The sequence below is a fragment of the Puma concolor genome, chromosome C2 (assembly GCF_028749965.1).
Source record: "Puma concolor isolate L17-30 chromosome C2, mPumCon1.1.hap2, whole genome shotgun sequence".
In the NCBI taxonomy this organism is placed as follows: domain Eukaryota; kingdom Metazoa; phylum Chordata; class Mammalia; order Carnivora; family Felidae; genus Puma; species Puma concolor.
In genome coordinates this window covers 80,434,316-80,454,882 of record NC_141675.1, presented here as the reverse complement: position 1 = coordinate 80,454,882, position 20,567 = coordinate 80,434,316, and the positions used below count along the sequence as shown (strand labels likewise).

The following is a 20,567-nucleotide window of genomic DNA, read 5'->3' as shown; positions in this document are numbered from 1 at the left end:
GTATTGGGTCCAGTGATACCTAAGGGTCTGCCATTCCCATTCCTTAATGAAGGGTCTAAGATTATTTCTGCCAGGGCAAAAGACTCAGATGTCCACAACAATTCCTATTTAAAAAAAATTTTTTTTTTCCAACGTTTATTTATTTTTGGGACAGAGAGAGACAGAGCATGAACGGGGGAGGGGCAGAGAGAGAGGGAGACACAGAATCGGAAACAGGCTCCAGGCTCTGAGCCATCAGCCCAGAGCCTGACGCGGGGCTCGAACTCACGGACCGCGAGATCGTGACCTGGCTGAAGTCGGACGCTTAACCGACTGCGCCACCCAGGCGCCCCAACAATTCCTATTTTAAAAAAAGCTGTATTTTCCTTCCTGACATAATGACTCTAAGCTCTATGAAATATCTGAAGAAGATGACTGAAAAGTAAGACTGATGTAGGATGATGATGATGGCGATGGCAGCTGTTTCCTGACTACTTAAGATGTACCTGATGGTGCATTATTTAATTTATATTGATATTATTATTATTGAATTTTAGAGAGAGGAAAACAGAGTTTTATCCAGCTAGGGTATGTAGAACTAAAAGTCAAGCCCAAATGTCCAGCTCTTAGCTGATATCTATCTACACACTATAGTGAAAGGTCCAAGTCAAATGGCATCTCCAAAATGTTTTTCCGATTTTTCCAGTTATGATTTCTCTCCTCTCACTCATTTTTTCTGTTTTCATACAGCACTTGATCACATCCTTTCTTTGAGACACCGAAATGGCCGTGACTTCTCCCACACCTTTCATTTCCTATGCCCCTAGTACAGAACAGGTTCTCAGTTAATGTTTCAGTATGTGACTACCTATGGATCTGGCATGTTGAACTTTAAACGATGTCCTGTGGTCATTTTGATGTGTGTACTTTGCTATCAGTTATAGTCATTGAAAATATTTATAAAAATAATTTATCAAAATTACGCACATATACCTTATCACTCATATATCTATATATGTGCTCTATAACTCACCAATTCTCCTCTTATGTCTATACCTTACAGAAATATTTATATATGTGCGCAAAAAGACATGTGATCCTAGAAGCACTATTTGTAATAATGGGCCAAATCTAAATAATACAAATTTCTCTCAAGAAAATAGAAGTATGGGGTATTTTCCATAGAATGGAAAATGACTCATAAGTGAAAGTTAATAAAGTGAGATAAATGGTTTCTACATAAGAAGGACCACTGCTCCCATCATTTTGACAAAAAACATGCCAGACAGTCTACAAATCCACAACTTTCTCTGAACCCATTAGACAACAGAGGCTATAGAGAAACCAGGTAACCTGAAATCTAGGGAAATTCAGATGCCTCTAAGGAGAGACAGGATATAAGCACTTGCTTCCCTGAGGCAAATGCCTTTGAGCCCCATATTTTCTGGTAAGAAGAAATCATCTAGATTATTTACAAATTGTTACAGGCTGGTAGGGCTGGTAAAGCATAATGTTCCTGGGAAGTGTAGATAGAAGGGGAATTCAATTCACACTCCTTTGTAGGATTTTCTCCACAAATCTCAGCAGACACTCTCAAGAGAGACTTGAGGTAGGATGAGAGTCCTGATAAAGTGTCTGTCCTGGTGGAGGATGGTGAGGGGAGCCACAGAAGCTGCGTGAGAAGTGTAGAGCCCTGCCCTTCAGAACAAAAGTTTTAAGCCCCTGGGAAAAGGGTGGTGATCCCTGTGGCCCTTAGTACACCAGTGGAGACCCACTGTGGCTAGGGGAGAAAGCAAACAAACAAACAAAAATGACTAGTCCTGGGGGAGAGGCAGAATCATCGAGACAGCCTGCTGCTAAGACTCAAGAGACACAGTGGCTCCCTATAACTGAGTCGGAAACGTAACAGAGAGCACCTCCCTGGCTTTATGAACATCAAGTCAAACGTACAGCAGTCTAATGTTGTGAGAAAGACAAGAGAAAGGCTCCTCTGAGGTACAGTCACAAAAAGAAGACCTAAATCTGAGGATGGAGCAGATACTGAGCAAAGCCCTTTGGCAAACTATCCCCCACTGCAAGGACGAGGTAACGGTGGAGGAATGTGGAAACTGTTGTGCACTGAGGGTAACCAAAGCAAAGAAAAACAAAACAAAGCAAACACAAAACGCCTCAAACTAAGGGCAACTCATGACCAGACGGACTCAAATACCTTGCATTAAGGGTCAGAAAGGAGAAGAGATATGCCTCTTTATGGGCATAAATCTATGGGCCTAAGTCTCTAATACCTATGTAAGATGTTTGGCTTTCAGGGAAAAAAAACTTACAATGCATATCAAGAAGCAAAAATAACACATTGTTAAGAGACAAAGTAACCCATAGAAACAGACTCAGAACACAAATGTTGGAACTGTCAGGGAATTTAAAATAATTCTGATTAATGTTAAAGGTTCCAATGGAAAAAGGCAGAAACAACCATGATCAGCAGACACAGACTACCTCATGTGAGACTGTTTCACTGTCTCTCATGAGAATGTTAGAAATGAGATCCCAGTAACAGAGAGGAGAGGAAGAATGCTTTCGAGCAGCTCACACATACTCTCAAGAACTGAGGAAAGAATTATTAAAGTTGAAGGTAGGTCAATAGAAATGATGCAGATGGAAAAAAAAAAAAAAAAGTACAAGAAACTTCAGATCAGAGCCCCAAGGGCCGTAGGTCAGTATCAAACATGCATGTAGTTAGAATCCCAGAAGAAAAAGAAAATGAAGCAATAAACAAAAATTGCAAGACATAATGGCTGAGTCTTTGCCAAGATTAAGGGCACGCACCAAACTGCAGATTCATGATCCAAGAAATTAAGGGATCAACATGTAGCATACATAAGAAAACTAAAACTAAAAAAAACAAAACCAAAAAACCCCAGACCCTATACACATAATATTTTCAAATTGTGGAAAAGCAAAGGAAAAAATGTTGAAACCAGTCAGAGGAAAAATCACTGCCTGCATGGAAAGCAACAAAGAAATATCCAATAGAGACTTCTCTCCAGAAACTATGCAAGTCAGAGAATGATGGAAGGACATCTTAAAATGATGAAAGGAAGAAGCTTTGGACATAATTCTCTCCCCAGCACAACTATCATTCAAAATGAAGGAGACTTTAAAAAAAAGTTCTGGGAAAACAAAAATTAAGAGGTAATTCATTTCCGGGGCGCCTGGGTGGCTTGGTCGGTTAAGCGTCCGACTTTGGCTCAGGTCATGATCTCACGGTCTGTGAGTTTGAGCCCCGCGTCGGGCTCTGTGCCGACAGCTCAGAGCCTGGAGCCTGCTTGGGATTCTGTGTCTCCCTCTCTCTCTGGCCCTCCCCCATTCATGCTCTGCCTCTCTCTGTCTCAAAAATAAGTAAACGTTAAAAAAAAAATTTTAAAGAGGTAATTCATTTCCAGCAGACCTATACTGCAAGAAATGTTAGAAGAAGTCCTGCAGGCAGAAAGAATATGATACCAGACAGAATACCTGGATTCATACACCAAAAAATGAAGAGTGCTAGAAAAGTGTAAATATTTTTTTCCTATTTTAATTACTCTCAAAACTGTCTACAGCAAAATTAGCAACAATGTGTTGTGTGTTTATAGCATACGTATGAGTAAAAAGCATGGCAAGAGCACAAAAGACAACAAGGAGATTGGCAGGATACTACTGTAAAGGTCCTGACACTGTATGTACAGTGATACCATTTTATTTGAAGGCAGACCCTGATTAATACAGGTGTATATTATAAATCAAAAGACAACACTAACCTTATTCAAGAGTATAAATAATAGACAAATAGTAGAAATAAAATGATTGTGAAAAATATGCAATCCAAAGAAAGGCCGAAAAAATAAACGGAGCAGATTGAAAAATTTTAAAAAGCTAGCAAGATTGGTGAATTTTAATCCAGCTATATTAATAATCAAATTAATGTAAATAGTCTAAACGTGTAAATTAACATACAGAGATAGCCAGTTTGGATAAAAAAAGCAAGACTCAGCTTTATTTCCTGTCTAAACATAACCCACTTTAAATATAAAGATACTGATAGGAAAAAAAAAAAAAAAAAACAACAACAAACAGAACAAATGGCTGGAAAAAGAAATACTGTGATTAATTAATCAAAGAAAGACATGTTAATATCAATAGAGGTCAGAATAAGAATATTTTTAGAATTAAACACATCATATAATGATAAAAAGATCAATTTTGGAGTCAAGAAAACTTAATAATCCTAATGCATATCCATTTATTAGAGCTTCAAAATAAAATACACAAACAAGAGGCACCTGGGTGGCTCAGTTGGTTAAAGGATGGCTTTGGCTCAGGGCACGATCTCATGGTTCAGGAGTTTGAGCCCTATGTCAGGCTCTCTGCTGTCAGCACAGAGCCTGCTTCAGACCCTCTGTCTCTCTTTCTTTCTGCCCCTCCCCTGCTCAAGCTCTCTCTCTCTCAAAAATAAATAAACATCAAATAAATAAATAAAATACACAAACAAAATTCATACAACTAAAAAGAAATAACAAATCTACAATTATAGTCAGGGTTTTAGTACCCCACTCAGTAACTGAATAAGCAAACAGAAAATCAGTAAGAATAGAAGAATATAAAACTATCAGTCAACTTAAACTAACTGACACTTACACACTCCACCCAACAACAGGAGAATACACATAGTTTTGAAATGCACAGAACATTCACCAAGATAGACTGTATTCTGGGACATAAAACAAACCTTCACAAATTTAAAAGAATTGAAGTACTACAAAGTATGTTCACAGACTCTAAAGAAATAAACTAGAAGCTATGAACAGAAAGGTAGAAAAAAATTCAAACATTTAGAAAATACTTCTAAATAATAATCCATGAGTCAAAAGGAAATTATAAGGGAAATGAGAAAACATCTTGAGTGAAAATCAAAGCGCAACCTACCAAAATTTGTAGGCTGCAGTTCAAGCACTGCTTATTAATTAAATGTTTATATTAGAAAAGACAAAAGACCTCAATGATGACTGAAGCTTTAACTTTAAGTAAATAGAGAAGAGCAAATTAAGCCCAAGGCAAGAAAGAGAAATGAAATAATAGAGCAAAAATCAATAAAATTGAGAACAGAAAAACAATAGAAAAAATACTGATGGAACCAAAAGCTGATTCTTTTGAGAAAAAAAAAAATTGATAAACTCTATCCAGACCGATCAAGGGGAAAAATTAGGTAGGACATAAATTATAAATATCATGAATGAAAGATGAAAAAAACCCACCATAATATCTACAGACATAAAAATGATAATAAGAGGATATTGTAAACCACCACTGTGCCTGTAAATGCAATCAGTTAGATTAAATAGACCAATTTTCTGAAAGACACAAGCTGTTAAAGTTCACTTAAAAACAAATTAAATTTGTAGATAAAAGCCTTCTAGGAAAGAAAATTCCAGGTTCAGATGGCTTCACTAGCAAATTCTAACAAACATTTAAGGAATAAAGCAATAAATAGATAGATAGATAGATAGATAGATAGATAGATAGATAGATAGATAGATAGATAGATAAATAAATAAAATACAATAAATAGATAGATAAAACCAATTCCCACAAAGTCTTCCAGAATATCAGAGAGAAGAGGGGCGCCTGGGTAGCTCGGTCAGTTGAGCGTCCAGCTTCAGCTCAGGTCATGATCTCACAGTTTGTGGGTTTGAGCCCTGCATCAGGCTCTGTGCTGACAGCTCAGAGCGTGGAGCCTGCTTTGAATTCTGTGTCTCCCTCTCTCTCTTTTCCTCCCCTGCTCATGCTCTCTCTCTCTCCTTCAAAAAGAAATAAAAACATTAAAAAAATTTAGGATATCAGAGAGGAGAGAACATTTGCCAAAATCTTTTATGAGGCTCCTACTACCAAATCTGGAAAAAGACATTACAAAAAAGAAAATGACACATCAATAACCCTCATGAATATAGTTGCAAAAATCCTCAACAAACCTCTAGCAAGTTAAATCCAACAATACATAAAATGATTAGTACAACATGACCAAGTGAGGTTTCTCTTGGTACAACATTAAAAAAATTAATCAATGCCATCCATCATATTAACAGGCTATTGAAGAAAAATATCATTGTCCTATGAACTGATGCAGAAAATCATTTGACAAAATTTAACACCCTTTCATGATTAAAACTCTCAGAAAACTAAGAATAGAAGGGGACTTCCTCAATTTGATAAAGAACATCTACAACAACCCTGCCTCTCATATTATACTTAATGGCAAAAAACTCAATGCTTTCCCTTAAGACTGGGAACAAGAATGGTAAGAATGTTCATTCTTGCTACTTCTATTATACATCTCATTGGAGGTCCTCACCAGTGAAATAAGACAAAAAAAACAGAAAAGGTATAGATTCCAAAGAAAGAAATGAAATGGTCTCCATTCACAGAAAATAAGACTTTTTTTTTCAATAAAAATCCCTCCATGTATATATAAAAAAAAAAGCTACTTGAATTCATTAATTTAACAAGATCACAGGGTACAGGGTCAATATACAAAAAAAAAAAAAAATCAATCTTATCACTAGATAGCAGTAATACACTGAAATTTCTAAAATAAATATCACTTACAAAAGCGCAGCAAAACCCACAAATACCTCATTATAAATCTTATAAAATATGTACAAGATATCTATGCAGAAACTGTAAAACACTGATTAAAGAAATACAAATCTAAATAAATGGAAAGATTTAATGTATTCATGTATTACACAGACTCAGTATTATGAGGATGTCATTTCTCCTCACACTAGTCCACAGATTCAACACAATTCCAATCAAAATCCCAGCAGGATTTTTTTGGTAAAAGCAAAACAATTTTGGAAAACCTGAACAAATCACACTGCCTGATTTCCAGATTTGTTGCAAAGCTATAGTTGACCAGACGGTGTGGGAATTGGAGAGTGGACAGATCTGTAGACTGATGCAAGACAACAGAAAATCCATAAACATACCCACAACATGTTTCATATGGTCCATACAGTTTACATGGTTCACAATCCACATATGATTAGTTACATTTCAACAAATGGTACTGGGATATCAGAGAACCTTAATCCATAATTCACTTTCTGTGAAAGCTAACTCAAAATCATGGGAGATGTAAATGTAAAACCTAAAATTATATAACTGCTAAAAGAAAATGATCTATGGCTATACCTAAAATCTTACAAGAACTATACAAACATAAAATAGAGCCAAAGAAACGTGAATAAAAGCAAGTATAACAAAAGTGGTTAATACTAATATGTAGCATTACTATTAGTGAGAATAGTGGCCATCTTTGGAAAGGAGAGGGACAGTGTTGGTTGGCATGAGGGGAGCCTCTGAGGTACCGTGAACTACTAATGTTCTATCTCTTTCCAGGGTGGTGATTATAAAAGCGTGCTCACTTTGTGAGAATTCAGACAACTATACATTTATGATTTATAAACTTACCCGTATGTATATTATACAACAATAACACATTATTTTTTAAAAAGACACTCATTGGGTTGGTCTATGAACGTCATTTCCCTCCTTTGTGACTCAATTCTCTGTATGTAAATTAAGAAGTTTCGAGACACCTGGGTGGCTCAGTTGGTTAAGTGTCCGACTCAAGGTTTCAGCTCAGGCCATGATCTCGCAGTTAGTGGGTTCGAGCCCCACATCGGGCTCCACGCTGACGGGGTGGAGCCTGCTTGGGATTCTCTCTCTCTCCCTCTCTCTTCCCCTCCCCTGTTCACACACTCTCTCTGTCTTAAATAAATAAATAGACTTTACAAAAAAAATAAAACAAAACAAAAAGAAGTTTCAGGAAGACCACCTTAGTTCCTTGCTTTGAACAATGTGGTAGCTTGATGAATGTTTCTTAGGTTGAATTTAGGTGGTTTGATATTTTATACTTGGGACTGATGGAATAAATAATTTGCATGTCTATCACTGTGTAACTTGGGATTAGAAGTTGAACTTCATATAATAATATGTTCATCAAATGGATCCTTAGAAGGGCCTATCAGGTTCTAAAAGGTCTGTACTCTTTTCCCCAAGTTACCGCTCTGGTATCTCCTACTCCTCTCCAGCTTGCTCACTTCTCCATGGTTACTTTGAGCCTCTGATGTTCTTCCGACACTGAAGACACGTTCCTGCCTCAGGTCTTTGGTACATAGCACACTCACCACTTTCAACTCAATGCTCAAAGATCAGCTCAAAGAAGTCTACCCTGACCGCCCAACTGCAAACTATCACCTCCAACTGTCTGCACTCTTGATTCTCCCTTCCCCTGCTTATTTTTCTTTCCATTGCATAGATCACCTTCAAATATGCTACATAATTTACTTTTGTGTTAGGTTTATTGTCTATTTGTTCATCTTCCCCTGCTAGAATGTAAACACTGGGAAGTTTCTGCTGTTTTGTTCTCTGATGAATCCAAAGAACCTAGAATATCTGCAGAAAGAACTGAATGAATAATTAAGAAACAACTCTAGATAACTACAATTTTTAAAAGGGATAAAGAAGATTTTTGAGTATGCAAGAGGAAATTATCTTGTAATATAAATACCCACCACTTTCCCATTTTAAAAAATCTGTTTTGAATAAGTCTATGGATAAATCTGTTATAACGAGTTTTATTTAACAATTAAATCAGTATAAAAGAATCCTGTAGATGAAGGCAGAAATTAGACCCTTCTTAAGTGAACAAACACAGAAAGAAGCATTCAAAAGAATGCCCTCAGGCTACTACCTTGACCATTTAGAGTTCTTGCTCTGCTCTTATTTCAGAGAGGATGAAAGAGAGCTACACACAGTTACCTTTCTTTCTTTTCTCTTTCTTTCTTTCTTTCTTTCTTTCTTTCTTTCTTTCTTTCTTTCTTTCTTTCATGTCTACAATATTAAAGTGGGAAAAATCAAGCCTATTTCAGAAGATACAATAGCTGAAATATCAACACTGCTCTGATTAGGGAATATACTAAAAACAAAACACAGTGAATTACTGTAGTTGCTGTTCAAACTTGCAATCCTATTTTAACACCATAATAAAGGGCCATAGATACTTGAATTATTCTTCACATTTTTGTAAGGTACTATGCTATTCACAAAAGGTAAGAACATTCATTATCCCTCCAACTCTGCCTCAGTCAGAATGTCAATGCATGTATTAGTACTCTCACTGAAAGAGAGAGGAAAGAACTGAGGTTCAGAAATGCCAGGAAAATCTGCCCAAGATTAATTAGCAAAGAATGATAAGTACCCTGCACACAGAGTCAGGACACCCAGGATAGGAATACCATTCTGGTATTAACTAGATGAGTGCCTCCACTTACAGAATCGAAAGGGGTTGGCCCACAACAGCTACTCAAAACTTTGGGCAACAAACAGATTCCCGCTGGGCCTTGAGTTAGTATAGTCCTCAGATGAACACATCATCAATGGACTAAATGCAGTAACAGTAATAAATAAGGAGTCAAAATAATAATAAATAATCCCTGACCACTGTCTATAATCATATGTGTACTTCTAGTTTCAAATACATGTTGAAGCTCTTAGGAAGAAGAAAATACACATTAGTATTAAGGTATCACGGAATTCATGAAAGTGATCTTTGAGCATTGTATGTATATCAACATATATTCACAGTATAGTTTACGTGATTCAGCTGTTTGTAATAAAATAGGAACTTAACAACATTTAATCTCTAAGGGCTCTTCCGATTTGGAAATGCTATGTTTTAGAGCTGAGACAGATCACTTTATGACAAATCTGGGACTCTTCCTCCCATAGCAGTGTTTTTTCAACATCTTTTCAGCCTCAAGAGCCTTTGTTTCATTTCAAAGCCAAACATGAAATGCAGGTAAAAACTGGGCTACTCTCTTTGGAAAGTGTCTCTGTGTGGCTGGGGTAAGGAGGGGGAAGCAGGAACCTGGAGAGCCCTGCCAGCCCAGCCACTTCTCACCCAGGCCCTTCTCCAAGGAAACTCCAGGGCTCTGTGTAGGAGTTTTAAAATAGCCGCTGACAAAAGGTTAAAACTCACAGAAGTTCTAATCCATCAATAAGGAAAACGTGAATACTCCAATCAAAAAAAAAAAAAAATGAACAAAGGATGGAAACGGCAAGCATATGAGATGAGCCTACATCCTCCTAAAATTATAAAAATGCAAGAAAACAAACAAAAAAACAAAATCCACCCCAATGGTATATCCCATTTTTAGACAATCTTTACCACAGAAATTTAAGAGGTGCACATGTACAAGGTTAGGGAGAGTATATGGAATCAGATATTCTCGTATACCCCTGGGAAGAATGAAGTGGGACCCCCTTCTTGGAGGGCTATTTCATCAGGTATCAAAATAGAAATGCACATACACTTTTGACTCAGCAAGCTCACTCTAGAAATCTATCCTACAGAAGGTCTCAAAATTACATAAAGATCATCGCACAAAGATAAGTGCTTTCTAAGGGCAAAAAATGGAAACCATGTAAATACCCACCCCGTAGAGAAATGACTCTGATCCATGCATCCTATAGAATACTATGGCACCATGAAAAAGACAAAGGTGGATCCTTATGTACTATCATTTTCAGGAAGATACCAAGCATACACTATTAGGGGGAAAACAAAAATAAGGTGCAGAACAATAAGTATATTACTGTGTGTAATATAATGCATAAACAATTCTGAATCCTGGAGGTAGATACACAGAACTGTTAACATTGGCTTCTTCTAGAAAGAACAGTTGGGAAGAATTTCACTTATTTTATTTTATTTTATTTTATTTTATTTTATTTTATTTTATTATTTTTAGTGTTTATTTTTGAGAGAGAGAGAGAGAGAGAGAACAAGCGGGGGAGGAGCAGAGAGAAGGGGAAAGAGAATCAGAAGCAGGCTCTGTGTTACAGCAGAGAGCACAATGTGGGACTCAAACTCACCATCAGTGAGATCATGACCCGAGCGGAAGTTGGATACTTAACTGACTGAGTCACCCACGCCCCTCATATTTTAGTTTAGATATTTCTGCATTTCGATATTTCTTTTTTTTTTAATTTTTTTTAACGTTTATTTATTTTTGAGACAGAGAGAGACAGAGCATGAACGGGGGAGGGGCAGAGAGAGAGGGAGACACAGAATGTAAAACAGGCTCCAGGCTCTGAGCCATCAGCCCAGAGCCCGACGCGGGGCTCGAACCCACGGGCCGCGAGATCATGACCTGAGCTGAAGTCGGATGCCCAACCGACTGAGCCACCCAGGCGCCCCTGCATTTCGATATTTCTAACTAAATTTGGATATTTAGGTTTAGAAGATGGACTACTTTTATCATCACAAAGTCAGAACCCCCTGCTCTTTGCAGGCTGTGCCTCTGCACATAAGGTGCTTGAATGAGGAGAGGGAAGCCTAAGTTTACACATGAAGGGCAAATGCTGCTGCGAACTGCACTCACAGGCCCTTTTTCCAGTAAAGCCTGCAAAATGAAGGTGGCAGGCATGCTTTATGGGGAGCTCAGCACTTACACATTCTGCAAACAGAAGACATCAACTACATCTGATAAAGGGGAGAAAAAGGATTTTGACAACAATAAAAAAGGATTTAGCAGCGTTAATAAAGAAAGCCTTTAAAACGGCAAGCCGCTGCAAAAACAATGACTAGGGCAAAGAGGACACGGAAAGGGAGAGCAGTAGACGGTGGCGCCCAGAACTTCGCAGTGACCCCCATGCCACACTTCCACAGCTCTCCAGGAAAACAACTCTGAGAAAAGGCGGATCAGCATACACACCCTCGAAGAGTGGTTTAAATTTTAAGTGGTTTTGTATCTGTTACGAATACAAAGGTTAAACAGGTATTAACAGAGCAGTAATTCTCTCTGATTAAATTTTTATTCAATGATAGAGTAAAATGTCCAAAATGAAGTAATGGCTGTATTAACGGTTACAGGAGACGGTGTGGAACTGACAATTTAACTGGCAGAGTGGGGTCTTTCTTTCTTTCTTTCTTTCTTTCTTTCTTTCTTTCTTCTTCTTTTTTTTTTTTAAGGTAAAGGTGATGTTGTAAAATTGGAAACTTCTTGCTGTGCCAGACTGAATGAAAACCTGTTAAAAGGCAGTTGACTAATTCTGGATTATTTTTATTATTGAGAAGACTTGGCTTACACTGAAGGGGGAAGGAGCGAAACAGCCACACACATGTAGCCGAACCGGCAATTAGATAATTATCCTTCCCAAATAGTTAATCACCCTTTCCAGGGAGGAGGGTGGAACCGAAATTGCAGCTGGATTTTAAGATACTGAGCAAGAAGGACTCACCAGCAGGTGACAGAGTTCATAAAATCTCAACATGCGGAGGCTTCGCAGCGGGTGGGATCTCCCTTCTCTCAGGCCTCGTTGTCTATTTCTCCCAAGCATCTTCCCAGCTTGGGCCTCCCTCCTTATTAGGACTGCTGGACCCAAGTCGGCAAGTGGCTCTATTAGGGTCCCACTAACGTGTTCCCTGACATCTGGGACCGCACCTGCTGTTTCTGTCACCTCTCTGAGTAGTATTTCAAAGCCACTGTACCTTCTAGGTTAAGGACATAAAAAAGAACTGGATCCCGTCCAGGGTAGATAGACAGAGATGTACACAGGGAGAGAGCTGAAAATCTGACCTGTGAAGAAATATGAAATGGGCTTGGATTGTTTACCTTGTAGGGCAGGCCGCTTAGGGGAGAATGGAGATTTATCTTCAAGTGTCTGGGAGAGTGAGCAGACTTTATTATGTTCCTGGACAAGGTGGATTTACGTGTCCCGTTGTCTGTTCAGGTGATAATTCAAGATGGAGAAAGAATGAAGAAAGCAGTGACAAGAGCACACAGGTCCTGGAGTCTGACTGCCTGAGTTCAAGGTCCCGCTTCCCCAACATCTGTGCCAACTTCCCACAGAAGTTCCCACCTTCTCTAAGGTCTCATCTCTCTCTTCTATAAAATAGCGTGGATCTGAGTATCCACCTTGTGAGAAGAAATGCACCATATAACTGTGCACTGAATACTAAAAGTATCATTAGTGCTTACATTTTGTATTTCACATGCACATTAAGTACCGATCACAGACTTAGAAATGTATGCAGGATATAAAGTATTCTTTCTGAATACAGACCATAAGTTAGGCCCCGGACCAGGAGTTCTCTTAATTTAGATAGTTTAAGAAACTTGACGAACCAAGGTCATAAATAAGTGTTTTAATCACAGAACTCAGTCTGGATATAATTTTTACTGACCTCAAAACATTTTTCCCACTAGAAGGAGCTCTAGGAAACACAAATACAAAGACAAGTTACAGGCCCTTCCCTCAAAAGCTGTTCTTCTAGAGAATGTTAGGACATACACATACAAATGCATAATATAAACAAAGATAATCTGCATCACAAAGTGAGCAGAAGAGGGAGTAATTACTTCCAAATGGTGAGACAAAGAGAAGCTTCATGGATGAGGTGCCACTGGAGTTGGCCAGGTAACATTCTGACACAAAGATATGAGGAAAGGCATTTCCATGCAGGCCACAGAATGAGTAGAAGCAGGAGGTCACAAAAGGGTGGGAATTTTTGAGGAATACAAAGCAGGTCAGGATGGCTGGAGTCCAAGATGTGTGAAATGAGAGGAGACTGGATAATTCCAGTCATGTGCAAGGCTTTGATCTCTCCAGCTCTTCTAAATCTAGAAGTCTAGAAGAGTCCCTGATTTTAATCTAACGGCAACCTTTAATCCGTAGGAATGAACATTCATTAGGCACCATGGACAGGATAGACCAGAATAACTGCAAAGTGCCTTACCACAGTTTTATTCATCATGAACCTCAACCATCTTGCATGGGAAGTATTACTGTGTATGCATCGTAATATATGGGATGAACCAGCCTAAGTTTTAACAGACTGAGGAAGGAGCATTTAGGAGGAAGAACATTCAATAGCTTGACTGTAGTTGTCTAGCAAATCCAGAGCAAAGGCATACCCTGTCAGTTTCTGCTTTCTCTTGCTTTGTTAGGTCACCAAAGCCCACACTCACCAGTCCAGAGCCCAGTGTTGTGTTTCTAAGAAAAAGAGCTGAAGACAATTCCTTCAAGCAGCTGTTTTATTCGGTGGGAGGACCATGAAATCAACAAATTTGTTGTCAGGGCAGATTTTGTGGCGACGGGAGTCTTGAGCTCCAGTCTTAACGTTTGTTCAAATTTTAGAAGGAAAACAAAGATCATCATCCAGTAGGGAGAAAACAGGATGACAAATAAGTGACCTGGTTCAATCAGAAGGGATATTTCTAGGATTATGAAGAAGGGAGAATGATGCCTGGATCTATGTGGAAAAGTGTTAAAGTATGCTGACTAGGAATGAGCAGGCTGGAATCTAGACCCATATCTGAAAAGTAACTGTTGGAAAGCTGCTGCTAAGATGGAATTGGCTAGCAGTGGAAAGGCCTGGAAATATGACTCCAAATCCAATACTCTCTACTAAAGCACACCCTAGAAAATGCAGACAATGGCTCACATTTGGAACAGGAAAAACCTTTCACTCTTCAGGTTGTCTTCTTAACCAGGCTATGTTGTCTTACATTTAGCTTTAGAAAACAATGAGAAGAGTTGGAGAGATGTAGAATACATGGTGTGTGGCTAAAAACCACAACACTTGGGAAGAGGTTCTGCTATTTACTTACTCATGACGTTGCCTCCCTATCTCCCCTATTGCCAAAGGCCTTTCAGGAAAAACCTGTGATGGATGAGTGGTGTACGAATAATCAAATGGCTGGGCTTCCCTTTACTTTTGGGAGAAAGGCCAAAATCCTTAGTGTGGCCTACGTCCTTCACGGTCTATCTCTGAAAACTTGTCTTGAATCATGCTTCTCCCTCAGCCTCTGAGCTCTAATCACCCTGGCTTTCTTTTAGTTTCTGAAAATACGCATGCTCCACTATCTGAGATGTCTAAGCTACTCATTTCTCATAGCTCAGTGAATTTGCAGTTCCCCGGGAATGCTTTCTTGGCCTTTCCATCTATGGCATGTTCCTTTAATTCTCTTAAGACAATGCTCTCTTCTTTTAAAATACTCTGTCCAGGGGCGCCTGGGTGGCTCAATCGGTTAAGCGTCTGACTTCAGCTCAGGTCATGATCTCCCAGTCTGTGGGTTCGAGCCCTGTGTCGGGCTCTGTGTTGACAGCTCAGAGCCTGGAGCCTGCTTCGGATTCTGTGTCTCCCCCTTTCTCTTTGCGCTTCCCTTGCTGACGCTCTGTCCCTCTCTCTCTCTCTCTCTCTCAAAAATAAATAACGATTAAAGAAATTAAAATACTCTGTCCATCTTCCTTAACAGAACATACACTTCCCAAGAGCAGGCTGCTTGTCTGTTTTTGGTTACCACTGAGTATCCAGTGACCAACGTGCAGTAGGCTCTCAATAATATTTGTTGAATAACTGAATGCATATCCTCTTCCTCAAAAATTTGGTATATGTCCTAATTGTGGACATGGAGGAGTCAGAGGTTAAATTATCTAGCTGTGACAAGTGGAATCTGTTAGTTGTTATTTTAAATCAGACCAAGATAGAAAACACCTACCGCAATAAAAAATATAGAGGAAAAGTGTCTTTTACATACTTTGTTAGGCTAAAGAACTTAAATAATTCGATTTGGAAAATTCCAGGAAAATAAACTGATTCAAATCCAGCTATGATGAGATGATGATGATGATGATGATGATGATGATGATGGTGATGATAGTCTGGCAGAGAGTAGTTATACGCACATCAAACCACTTCCTCTTCCTTGGGGGCACACACGGTAGCTACATTTCCAGACATTCTTTGCAATTGTAGCCAAGTGACTGAGTCCTGGCCAGTGAAATGCTGAGTAGAAGGATCGCGATGCCACATTTCACAGTCTGCCCCTTAACCATCCCCCCACCTCCTGATGACCTCCAAGCTTTTTCTTCTCTCATCTGTCAGCTGCAGAGGATCTAGCACAGGACCTCCAAGCTCCAGGGAATGGCAGAGCCAGTGGATAGAAGAAACTAGAGCCCGACTCCCTAAGTAGAAAACACCCGCCAAATATCCAGTTGGATTTTATCAGAAAAAAATAAATTACTGTATCAAATCACTGAGATTCAGGGGTTCGTTTGCTATAGCACTTAACATTATTTGTCCAAAATTATACATGAGGTCAGACATAAGAAAATTATAGTTGTTGGGGAGTTGGGGGGGGGTTCAGTCCATTAAGCGTCCAACTCTTGGTTTTGGCTCAGGTCATGATGTCACGGTTTGTGAGTTCAAGCCCCCTGTTGGGCTCTGTGCAGACAGTGTAGAGCCTGCTTGGGATCCTCTTTCTCTCTCTTTCTCTCTGTCCTTTGCTTACTTGCTCTCTCTCTCTCTCTCTCTCTCTCTCAAAATAAATACATAAATAAACTTAAAAAATTAAAAAAGATAATTATATTTGTTTTCTAAGTTAACTTTCTCGATAATACTTGAGGTGAATGCATGAGAGTAGATTTGATGCATCAGATCTACTTCTAACATGGCATTTCGACGCAGTTTGACCGCTCCATGTTTTTAGCAGTTGTAGATTCCCAGGACCGAGTAAGATTTTGGAGCCATTTTGCCTAGCTCCTAGCCACCTTCAGGTCATAAGCACCCTCAGTCCAAGTCTTTCAGAAGAGAGCACAAGCACATGAGGACTCCTTGAGCTAGTGACTCTCAGCTTGTATTAACCGTTATGAAATCCTTTCTTGTGTCCAAACCTCCTCTGTGGCTTTTTCCAATGAATGACCCTCCTAACACTTTTTTAAAAATGGGTTTAAAAAAGATCACTTTCTTCCATCTGCCCCTCCTTACTTTCTAATATGAATCCAGCTCAATATAAATTGGGAGCCAGATTGAGTGGTGAGGGCAACCAGAGTTACTTAAGCTATAGTTGCAGAACGCGCCAGAAAATTAAAGAAAAAAAAAAAAAATCATGGGGGTGGGACCTGGGCACTAGGGAATTCTCCTCCCTGCAAAGGAGCTTTTGTTCAGACTTTAAAAAAAAGATTTTTTAAAATGTTTATTTATTTTTGAGACAATGCAAGAGACAGAGTGCAAGCAACGGAGGGGCAGACAGAGGGAGACACAATCTGAAGCAGGCTCCGGGCTCTGAGCTGTCAGCCCAGAGCTCGACGCGGGGCTCGAACTCACCAACCGTGAGATCATGACCTGAGCCGAAGTCGGACGCTTAACCAACTGAGCCAAACTGACTGAGCCACTCAGGTGCCCCTGGTCAGACTTTTTAATGTGATGCTTGATTATTAAATGATACCAAGCAATATATTGCCAATATCTGTTTTTAGAGACACTAATTTTATTGCTGTTGGAGTGGGGACGCGGGCATCAGAATTGAGAAAAAAAAATTTTTTTCCTGGTGATTCTAATGTACAGCCGGAGTTGAAGAACAGTAAAATATACTTCTAGCAAACTATCAACTATTAATGTAAATTGTCCATATAGAAATATCACGAGGAAGAAAATGTAATATTGCTTACAAAGATACCTGTCCAAAATAGCCTCTGAAATCAGGCCGAATTCATTGCCTGAGGAAAAGTATCCTGTAGTCATGCTCTTCACTCATTATTTGAGTACCCTACGTTGGAAGCTAATAAAGACTTTTGGTGAGACAGGCCTGGCTGGAGGTCAACTAAAGACTTAGGTCCTGAAAACCACCTCCCCCCGAAAATCACACCAACAATCACTGTATTTATTATGCAAGAGAAGCCCAAAGCTCCTTACAGACCTAGGAATGTGAGCTTCATGAGGGCTGGGACCAGAGTACCTTGTTCCCGGCTCTGTCCTAACACCTGGAATATCGGCCCCAGCACCTAAGGGTGCAAGTTCTCCTGAAAGGTTCTTTAAATGATACTGAACCCAGTCACATGGGAGACTAGAAAAGCCCACTCACTCGTAAGGGAAAAGCGTCGGCTCCCAAGAAGCCCTGGATACCCGCCTGCTAACAAATAAAGCTTATCGGCCAACGTAAGAGCAAGCATCACTTAAAGGGTAGGCTGGTGGTTACTCTGGCTTCTGAACACCAGTGAAGTGATGGGTTATATCTCTCATCTGGGTCTCAACTGCACTATCGGTACAATGGAAACTTGAAACTTGACTCCCTTATCTGCATAATTGCTGCCTTCCAGAATTCTCAATGAGAAGAAAACTTCTCTGTGCCTCTGAGTGCTGTCTGCCAGCCCCTCTGAAGCTACCGGCTACCACAGCTGGGCTCCCTGTGATGTGGACCAGTGCCCACCAGAGGGACTAGAGGTACATTTACTCAGAGTCCTGACTTCTTCCCCTGCATGGAAGCTTCAAGATGCAGTCGCTTCTACTTTTTGCAAAACTCTTCCCTCAGGCCAAAAAGTGAGGAACTTTTAAACTAAATGTAGCATCATCTTTATCTTACATTATCCATACAGCTGATCCTTGAGTGCAGTGCCTCGTGTATCCCAAAGGTCTTGTTAGCAGGGTGGGGTGAATGCACAGTGGAACCAGCCTTGGTTTGGCTTTATTCTTGATTTCAGCACACGTTACGAGTGAGGGGAGAAAAGGGAGGACACATTAATCTCACCAAGCAAGAATGGGTGAGATTAATGTGTCCTCCCTTTTCTCCCCTCACTCGGAATGTGTGTTGAAATCAAGAGTAAATTCTTGCTATTCCTCCTCTGCCTCAGAGCCAGGTTGGTTTGCTTACTCTGACAAAACCTTTGGACCTTCAGGTGGTCTCCGCTATACTGCACTGTGCCAGAGAAGCTGGTCCTGACAGAGGAACAGTAGCATTTTGGAAGAAGAGGGAAGGAGCGATTCTAAAATTCTGCTGGTGCAAATTTAGATTCTTGTACAAGACTTATAATGAGGTTTACTGAACCCCTAACCAAAAAGGTGGGATTCAGGGCCCCACTTCTCAGCGGTGACAAAACCGGAAATGCCCAGCTCGTTGTAAGGTGGAGGCAGTGAGCTTGCATTAGGCAGGAAGGAGAAGAGTCGTTACGGTATTATTTCTGCATGTGCTGACTGGCACAGGCTGAATCTATCCGAGTGAAGCTGAAATCAGGACAGACGGAAAATAATTCCAAAGCGAGAACAATTCCAGGTATTTTATCCTTTCCCTGTGAAACAAAATCTTGAAGGACGTTAAATGATCAACTCCTATCCCTTCCTAAAAACTCTGAGTGTGCTATCCATGACTAGACTGCACACAGTGCTGGGGCTGGGGAACAGACCAGGGGATGGCAGAGGGAAGAGAGCCCAGTACAGGAGCAAAAGCAGGGCACTTGCGCCCAGAAGCTGTAGGGTCTGTCTTTCTAGAGCTCATTCCTTTGGTACACGCTAACACAGCGTCTACTATGTGTCTGGTACCAGGTTATGGCAGGGGATAGGATAGCATCCTCAATTAAACCTGAAGACAGAAACTCTGCAGGTTTCCAAAGAGTGGGGTGCAGACAAGCAAAACCCAAATCCATGCTAAAAAGTAATGAAGGCTGCGAAGGGAGACTCAAAGAACAGCCCATATCAGCAGGACAGCCAGTCAGGCAGTCTGCATAGAGGAAGTGAAAATTCAGCTGAGACCTGAAGGGTGGGAATGTGTTGGCCTGGCAAAAGCCCAGGAAAGTGTGTCCTAGGTGGAGAAAGATTATGCACCAAGAGCAATGGATGGGCCAGTCATGGTGCCCCTGGAAAACGTAAGTAGCTCAACATGATGAGAGCAGAGAGGAGAGGTAAGGCTGGAGAGATTGAAAAGGCCTGCCTTCTCTCGGTCACCTGGTCGCAGAACCTCATTCATGATGCACAGGCATCACCAGCTCAAGGCCAGCGACAAAAGGTCACGTAAACGAGGGCACATTAAAATAGGTTGAGGTGCTTTGCTTTTATACATAGATTCACAGGGACAGGGAATGCTGGGAAGAGGAACCCCCTGAAGGGTTTTAAATAGGAGAGCTTGGATGAGGTTGGAATCTCAGAAAGATCATTCATTCTTCCTTTAGGAAGATATTCTGGAGTAGGAGTCAAGTGCATAAATCTAGGTGGCAAAGGAGCTGGAAGGAACAAAGAGTGGATGGGCACTCATTTCTCTCTTGTTCTGCAGAACGAGGCTTTCACTAAGAGGTGACTGGTGGCCTCTCGGGGCCCTTCCACGCTGAGGCCTGCATTCCATGACTGCTGACACAACACAAGGTGCAAAAAAGGCCAGAGATCAGTCATCTGCTTGCTCATATGTTTTGAGGCTGATGGGAATTCTGATTTACAGAGTGGGATTATTAATGCATATATATATGTATTAATATATTAATATTAATTAATTAATATTAATATTAATATATTAATATATTAATATATATACATATATACATATGTATATACATATATATAATATATATATATATATATATATACATATATATATTTAATGTTTATTTTTGAGAGAAAGAGAGAGAGAGACAGAGCATGATCTGGGGAGGGGCAGAGAGAGAGAGGGAGACACGGAATCTGAAGCAGGCTCCAGGCTTTGAGCTGCCAGCACAGAGTC

The 20,567-nt window shown here is 40.0% G+C and overlaps 1 protein-coding gene across 12 annotated transcripts in view; it reads right to left on the bottom strand.

Moving 5' to 3' along the window:
• Window positions 1-20,567, bottom strand: part of LPP (LIM domain containing preferred translocation partner in lipoma) — a 679,749-nt gene that overhangs the window by 67,292 nt on the left and 591,890 nt on the right. The gene's annotated exons all lie outside the window — the stretch shown is intronic.